The sequence below is a fragment of the Lygodium microphyllum genome, chromosome 30 (genome assembly GCF_053477565.2).
Source record: "Lygodium microphyllum isolate KBCC chromosome 30, Lygodium_microphyllum_v1.1.10, whole genome shotgun sequence".
Classification (NCBI taxonomy): domain Eukaryota; kingdom Viridiplantae; phylum Streptophyta; class Polypodiopsida; order Schizaeales; family Lygodiaceae; genus Lygodium; species Lygodium microphyllum.
The window spans coordinates 67,232,347-67,240,090 of NC_141164.1; the positions used below are offsets into that span (position 1 = coordinate 67,232,347).

The 7,744-nt window shown below is 34.5% G+C and overlaps 1 long non-coding RNA gene across 1 annotated transcript; it reads right to left on the reverse strand.

The window, feature by feature from the left end:
• Positions 1–218: 218 nt before the first annotated feature.
• Positions 219–1,170, reverse strand: LOC148009955 (uncharacterized). The gene is made up of 2 exons (XR_015689684.1): positions 794–1,170; positions 219–322 (listed from the first exon to the last, which is right to left on the reverse strand). It is a non-coding gene; the product is annotated as an uncharacterized LOC148009955 (long non-coding RNA).
• Positions 1,171–7,744: the final 6,574 nt, after the last annotated feature.

Consider the following 7,744-nt stretch of genomic DNA (forward strand, 5'->3'; position numbering starts at 1 on the left):
ATCCAAAACATTTTCTACATTAGCAATCAAGTGATCATAACACTAATAATTTCCTCTATATTCATTACTAATGTTTCATTACATGTGTAAAATAGTCACAATGTTTTCACTGTATCTTACTAGGACCATCGTGCAAGTTATGTATTAAATCTATATAAAAGAAAGTTAAGCATAGAGACTATCAAATAACTTGTTAATAGTGGCTTTTGTGGAGATGATGCTCATAAGCTGCAAGAGCTCCTGACCCGAGAGCACCTAAAGTAGCCAATTTAGTGTGAGAGTGTCCATCTCCATGACTTGTTTTTCCTTTATGAGCTTCATGCTACAACAATAAAAAATCTCACATCATTAATGCACCATTGTCTTATTATGCTTAAATATAATAAGTAGTAGTTATATTGCATTATAATGGAGACATTTAGACTTGCAAAGCCTCTTGTCACTCTTTTTCAAATTTTGAGACCTTTAGATTATAAAAAATGTAAGTTGTAATTGTATGCTGAAAGACTACTACAACATATGCATATGCTTGTGCAATATGCACAAACATGAACACACGCATACACACACGTACATGCACATGCACGCATTTGCACACAAGTGTGTACATACACACCTAGACACACACACATGCATGCATACATAGAATTGGGTGCTTGTTAGAAAGTCTTAGAATTAGGTACTTGCAATACATGCCTTTATGTGACCAAAATTACTAAAAGATTTCAAGTACGTTTGAAAAAACATTAGTAAGTATGAAGAAAAAGAAAATTAGTGTTGAGAAGGTGTTTACAAGTCCATATAGAGTTGAAGCTAGTAACCCCATCTCCGCTAAACGCTCATGCTTCTTGTGAGGATTTCCATGTTGTTGGTAACTATCAACATGATGAAGATCATAACCATGGCCCTCATGGAGAGGATAACCATTGTGATGAACACCTAATTCATTTGCATGGTGGTAGTCATAGCCATGGTGATGATGGTGGTGATGGTGGTGGTAAGACATATTGTGAGGAACTTGCCCAAAAACTTGCCTTGTTCCTAATGTGATCCAAGCCACATTTTATATAAGAACATTGTACTCCTTTTTTGTGATCACCTTACATTTTTGGAGAATATTATGTGAACTTTTACACATTTCTAACATATCCACTTGACATTCACAAGAGATTTTCCACTAGAAAAATGTAAACAAGCAACTATCACAACCATCCTGTCAAAATCCCATTAGCATGTCCCTTATCTCAATCTTTGAAAAAGGCAACAACTTCTAGTTTGTGGTTATTGCTTACATAGTGGCGATTACTTAAACAAGACTCCATATGATTTTTTCAATAGTTATGAGTAGGCAAAAAAGTAGTTGAAAGCATATTCTCTTACATAAGTAAGGGCAACTTAAATCTACATTTGGGTAATCATAGTTTTTTCTATTTTCATAACAAAGCATGACAACTATATTCTATCTTCTTACTTTATGTCCACATTTTCTAATCATGCTTGTGTTGCCTTTGATAGCAAAGAGTGAGAAATATATTCTATCATCCCATCAAGATTGAATTTACCACTTGGTTTTGAGAACAACATCAAAAAAGGCTTTGAAGGAGAATATTATGGCTTGTCTATTGATGTGAAGCCTTTCTTGGTGCTTCTAGTTACTTCTATAATAGCACATATCTTTTGTGCATAAATAAAAAAATTTATGCTTCTAATTAAGCATACAATAGTTCACTTTTATGCTTTGTTTTGGGATTATATGTACAATTAAGTCTACTAAAATGCATTATTGATGTCCATGCATGTCTTACACTTTTTTTGCATCTTTTTGTCCCCACTATAATATATAAACAAATATTTTGGTATGTTAGAACTTGATATTAAAAATGGAATATACATAGTCAACAATGACTTTTAACTATCTTTGTGCTAGGTAGTAGAGGAAAGGATAACAACTACCTAAATATATACAATATATCATGCATGTAGTTGTCAACTTGGAAGATAAGATCAGAGCTTAACCCAAGATTGTGTTATTTCATTAGGTTGTAATAAAGCCACTTGTATGGCTCAAGGGTATTTTATCTCAAATGGTGCAATGAAGTGTCAAGAGGAGTATTATGACCTTGTTTTTAACATAGCCTAGTCTTATTCTAATTGAATAAAATACTACAACAAAAAGAAGAAACAAATCTCATCCCAATCCATCATTTTTTGCAAAATTCTCAAAAAAGACTTAATATGGTGAATAAACAAGATTTTAAAGTTAGTTTTCTACCACAAAATTTTGGGCTTTCAAAAATCATGTCTCCTAGCATAAAGCTATTAGAATCATCATAGAAAATTTGGACTTAGAGGAGAAATGAGAATATTTAAGATGGAGGTGCGCACATGAACAAAATAACATGAACTTCAGCCTTAGATATGCTTGTCTTATGTTGTTCACACGTTTAATGTGATAGAACCCTCCTTTCTATTATTATCTTAGCATGGTACAAGAGCAATAACAAGAAAGCTTTGGAGAGAAAACATGACAAATAGAATTTCCCTCTATGAGAATATTTTTTGGTAATGGGTTATGTGCCCCCCACATAGTAGTATTTTTTAAAAAATTGAAGAACATGTTTGATCATAAATGTCCAAGGTTGTCTTTGACCAAAATATGGACACCTACTAGAGGTGGCCATTATGAAAGGAATTCAATTTGTTGTTTGCAATCACTTATATATATAGAAATGATTATATGTATAGAAAGGGCTTTTGAAATGAGGAAGCATATTTGTAAATGCTAAACGTAGCCCCTTATAAAAATTTAGACCCATATTTAAACTTGATGTAACATCCTTGCATCTTCAAAAAAACAATTTTTTGGTTAGGTAAGACAAAAATGTTAGTTGGTTGTAAGTTAGCAAGTTTATAAGTTAGTAAGTTAGATAATATGTTAGTTAGTAAGTTAGTAAGGCTAGTAATATAACGTATACGTTATATAAGTTATATAATATATACTTATTATAAAATGTTAAACGTTATAATTAATGTTTTTAAAAAAAGTATTGCGAACTGACTAGTCATCATCGCCATAGAAAGGGCACCACCTCCCAAATCTTCTTGACAAATAGGACATGATCATCCTCATCAACTCCATCATCACTTACGTCAACACCACCATTTTGTTTTTACATGTAAAGAGCTCCCACTCTAAAACTGAGAGTGAAGGAGTTATTGTGGCAAAAAGGAAGGAGAAAGAGAAGGGAGGGGAGAGATATCACGTACTCCCTTCTGCCTATATTGATGCAGATGCAAGCCGTCTAGCTTATCTTCAGGATAATTTGAAAAGGGTGAAATGGATGGAAGATCTTTAAAAAGTCAAGATCTATCTATTTTATGAGGCCAGTGTAAACTCAACCCTGTATACTAGAGGCAAGAAGATCAAACTAAACCAGTATATCTATGAGGAAGTTACAAAGATCCTTCCAGGTGACAGAGTAAAAGTCGTAGATTGCTCTAGCCACCACAACTACGAGAAGGACGGATTTCCTGATCTCCCTCAAAAATATAGATTTCTATATATCTACTCTTAGAATCGAAGTTACTTCTTAAAGGATGTATCAGAGTGTTATGCTTCGATTGTAGTAGGGAATCCTTTTCTAAAAAATAAGATGAGCATGTGAGCTATTTGAATAATGTATTTCTTCCCATTGATTGCTTTCTACATCCGTTGTAATAAAAATTGATTGATACTTTATCAACCAGAGAAATAATGGAAGCCTACTTTTCCTTGTAAGCTTTGAATTGTAGTTTAACTTTAGCTATGGAAAAAGAGCTTTACTTGAAATTGTTTCAATAGATCAAGCAAGAAATAATTTGAGTATCAAACTCTAATATTAACACTATTTAAATTTAGTAAATATTAACTTGGGAATTGTTGAAAATTTCCTAGAATCTTGTGCCCACAATAATTCCCAAAACAAAGCTTAAGAAAAGAGGAATCTTTTGAAGCAAGTCAAACCTCTAGAATTTGACGGGAGAGGCAAGAATGTGAAAGCTGATGCAAAAATTTGGATTGAATCCATGGAAGATTATTTTATTGATGTTGGAACTGTCCTAGCCAACCAGGCCATGATAGCTAAGTTAAAATTAACTAGGGAGGCTCGACTCTAGTGGAAGCAGTGGTGCCGAGATCAAGGTGTCCGTGAAAATACCATTACTTGGGATTTGTGGAAATAAGCAATAAGAGAAAGGTATTTACCTCCAGCTTATTGCACCTAGAAAATGAATGAGTTCTTTAATTTGAAGCAAATGGGATTGACCATGGAGGCATATTACTCCAAGTTTGTTTCACTTCTTAAATATGCACCCTCCATGGATACTACTCAACAAGTGTCCAAGTTCTGCAATGGGCTAAATTCTCCTCTAAATACTCGTCTAGAATGTGCCTAATAGACCTCCAAGATGCTTTGATTCGAGTTGCTCCTATTGTACAAGAAGTACAATCAAAGACTAAGAATAATAAGTTATGGAGTTACAATAACTAGAATAAAGGAGGATTCAAAGGTCAAGAAAAGAGAACTCAAGGTTAATTTCACCAAGATTTTTTTTAAAAAAAGGCAAAATCCAATGCAGTTGGAAATTTTGTTCCTACCCAAGGAAGCAAGGATGCTCTTAAGTGCTTTCACTGTAATGAGCCAAGACATTTCAAGAAAGATTGTCCGAAACTTGGTGGAAACCATCGCCAAGGCCAATTTCAAGGTCAAGGTAGAGCTTCCCAAGCCAAGGTCAAGTAGCTATGGCAAGATGAAGAACGTCAAATATTACCCTTAAAGAGATTAATAAGGAGGAAAGCCCTACTATGGAAGAAGATATTGAAAAAGTGATTGTTCATGCTGCATTCCACAAGAAGGGTCCAAAATATCAATATTCTGGAATACACATACTAGCTAGTCACCAATGTAAATCATTTAAAGTTTTGATTGACTATGGAAGTACACACTCATTTATTTCACCCAATTGTGCTAAGAAGTTAGGGATGGACATAGTAAATGCATCAAAATTTCTTGTGGAGTTAGCAAATGGAAAGGAGGTACTTTCTGCACATCAAATTGCCAAGGTAGAGTTTAGTCTAGGAGAAAACCTTTCAAGCATGAGGTTCAAGGTAATTAACTTAGGCGCTTATGATTGTTTACTGGGAATAGATGGGCTGATTCCCAGCAATGCTCATATCCATTGTGAAAAAGGTCAAGTCACATTTTAGGATTTGAATGGTGAAATAGTGACTACACAAAGTGAAACAAGGAAACCTAAGGTTCAACTAGCAAAAGCTTCTCGAATTGTGAAAGGCTTGAAGAAAGGATTATCTATTTACTTGGTCAAGCTTAACAAGGTAAATCAAGATGGTTAGACACAAGAATAACCATCCTAGTTAAAAGAATACGTTGACATATTTCCCAAAGAGCTTATTGAGTTACCTCTGAAAAGAGAAGTTGATCATGAAATCAAACTTGTTCTAGGAGCCACTCTAGTTGCAAAAAGACCTTACAAAATGTATATTCTTGAAGCCATCAAACTGAAAGAGCAACTCAAACAAATGCTAGATCAAGGGTATATTTAGCCAAGTAGTTCACCATGGGGAGCCCCAGTATTATTCCAGAAGAAGAAAGATGGAACTCTCCGGTTTTGTATCGACTACGAAGGGCTAAACCAGGTAACCATAAAGAATAAGTATCCAATCCTGAGGATAGACAAGCTTCTTGATCGTCTACAAGGAGAAAGGACCATTTCTAAGATGGATCTTCAATCAAGATATTATCATATTAGAATCAAGGATGAAGATATTCCTAAAACCGCCTTCAACATAAGATATGGTTATTTTGAATTCATTGTGATGTCATTTGGGTTGAAAAATGCTCCAACCACCTTCAACAGGTTAATGGAGGACATTTTCATACCTCATCTTGATGATTTTATTCTTGTATTCTTTGATGATGTCCTAACTTATTCTAAGAAGAATGAAGATCATGAACTACATCTTTGCATTGTCCTAGAGACTATGAGAACACATAAGTTGTATGCCAAGAAGAAGAAGTGTGCCTTCTTCAAAATGAATATTGAATACTTGGGATTCATAGTGTTTGCCAAATGTATATCAGTAGCTCCTGCCAAGGTCAAGGATGTTCAAGATTAGCCACCCCCAACCACTATCATGGAAGTGAGAAGTTTTCTAGGTCTAATAGGATGGTATAGGATATTCATCAGAAACTATGTCCAAGTTGCAGCACCTCTTACCCAGACGTACTCAAAAAGCAAGTTGCTATTACTTGGATACCAATTGAATAAGCTAGCTTTGAGAAACTAAAGCATAGTCTGATAACTGCTCCTATCTTAAGGCTATCTGACTTAAGCAAGGAATTTGAGGTTGTCACATATGCCAGCTCTCTTGCATTGGGATGCATACTAATGCGAGAAAGTCATTATGTAGCTTACTCTTCGAGAAAATTAAAAGTCCATGAAAAGAGTTATGCTATCGTGACGCAGAGTTGTTAGCTATGATTCACTCTCTCAAATTATGGAGACATTACTTGCTTGGAAATAAGTTTTCCTTAGTCACAGATCATAAAATTCTTAAGTGAATTTTTACTCAGCCTAATCTTAATATGAGGCAACAATGATGGATCAAAATTGTGCAGGAGTATAACTTTGAAATTAAATTCAGACCTAGTAAAGAAAATTTAGTAGCAGATGCCCTTAGTCATAAAGTCATAAACCATCTAGGGTAGAAACTCTAGCTACAATGGTATCAATGCCAAATAATCCTATCATTGAGTTGGAAGCAAATAAGGACCCAAAATACAACAATTGTTTTGGGAAGTTCAGAATAAGGAATAAGATCCCAAATTCAAGATTAAGTATCAGGAATTCTCAACTAATGACGAAGGACTTGTTTATTTTAGAATGAGACTATGCATTCCTTCAAGTCAGACTCTTAAGAGAAGGATACTTTGGGAAGCACATGATTCCCCTTTTTCAAGACACCCAGGTTATGCAAAAACTCATAATGATGTCATGAAAAGCTATTAGTGGCAAAGACTCAAGGGTGATGTACTTAAGTATGTTACTGAATGTTTGATTTGCCAAAGAGTAAAATCTGAATGTATCAAGTTACCAAGAAAACTCCAGCCACTTGACATTCCTCATATGAAATGGTTATTAGCATGGACTTTGTAGTTAGGTTACCTTCTATGCAAGGAGGATATAACTCAATGAAGATGATAGTAGACATGCTAACAAAGGTTGCTCATTTTATTCCTACCAAAACCAATTACAAAGCTTCAAATATTGCAAGAATTTTTGTAAAAGAGATTTTCAGGTTACATGGTTACCTAAAAGGATCATCGGTGATTGTGATTCTCTTTTCACATCATATTTTTGAAAAAGTTTATTTGAAGCCATTGGAACCCAACTTTGTTTCAGTAGTGCTTATCATCCACAAACTGATAGGTAGATAGAATGAGTTAACCATGTGATTGAGGATATTCTGTGAGCATATTGCAGCAAGGAACCTAAAAGGTGGATTGAGTATCTACCCTTAGTGGAATTTGCTTATAATGCCTCCTATCATCGAAGTATTCAGATGACTCCATTTTAGGCACTATATGGTCAAGATTTTGTATGCCACTTGATTTCTTTGATCCTACTCTAAGGGTAGAAGCTTAAAGAAAAATGTTAGAGGAAATGGATTATCAAATAGGATATT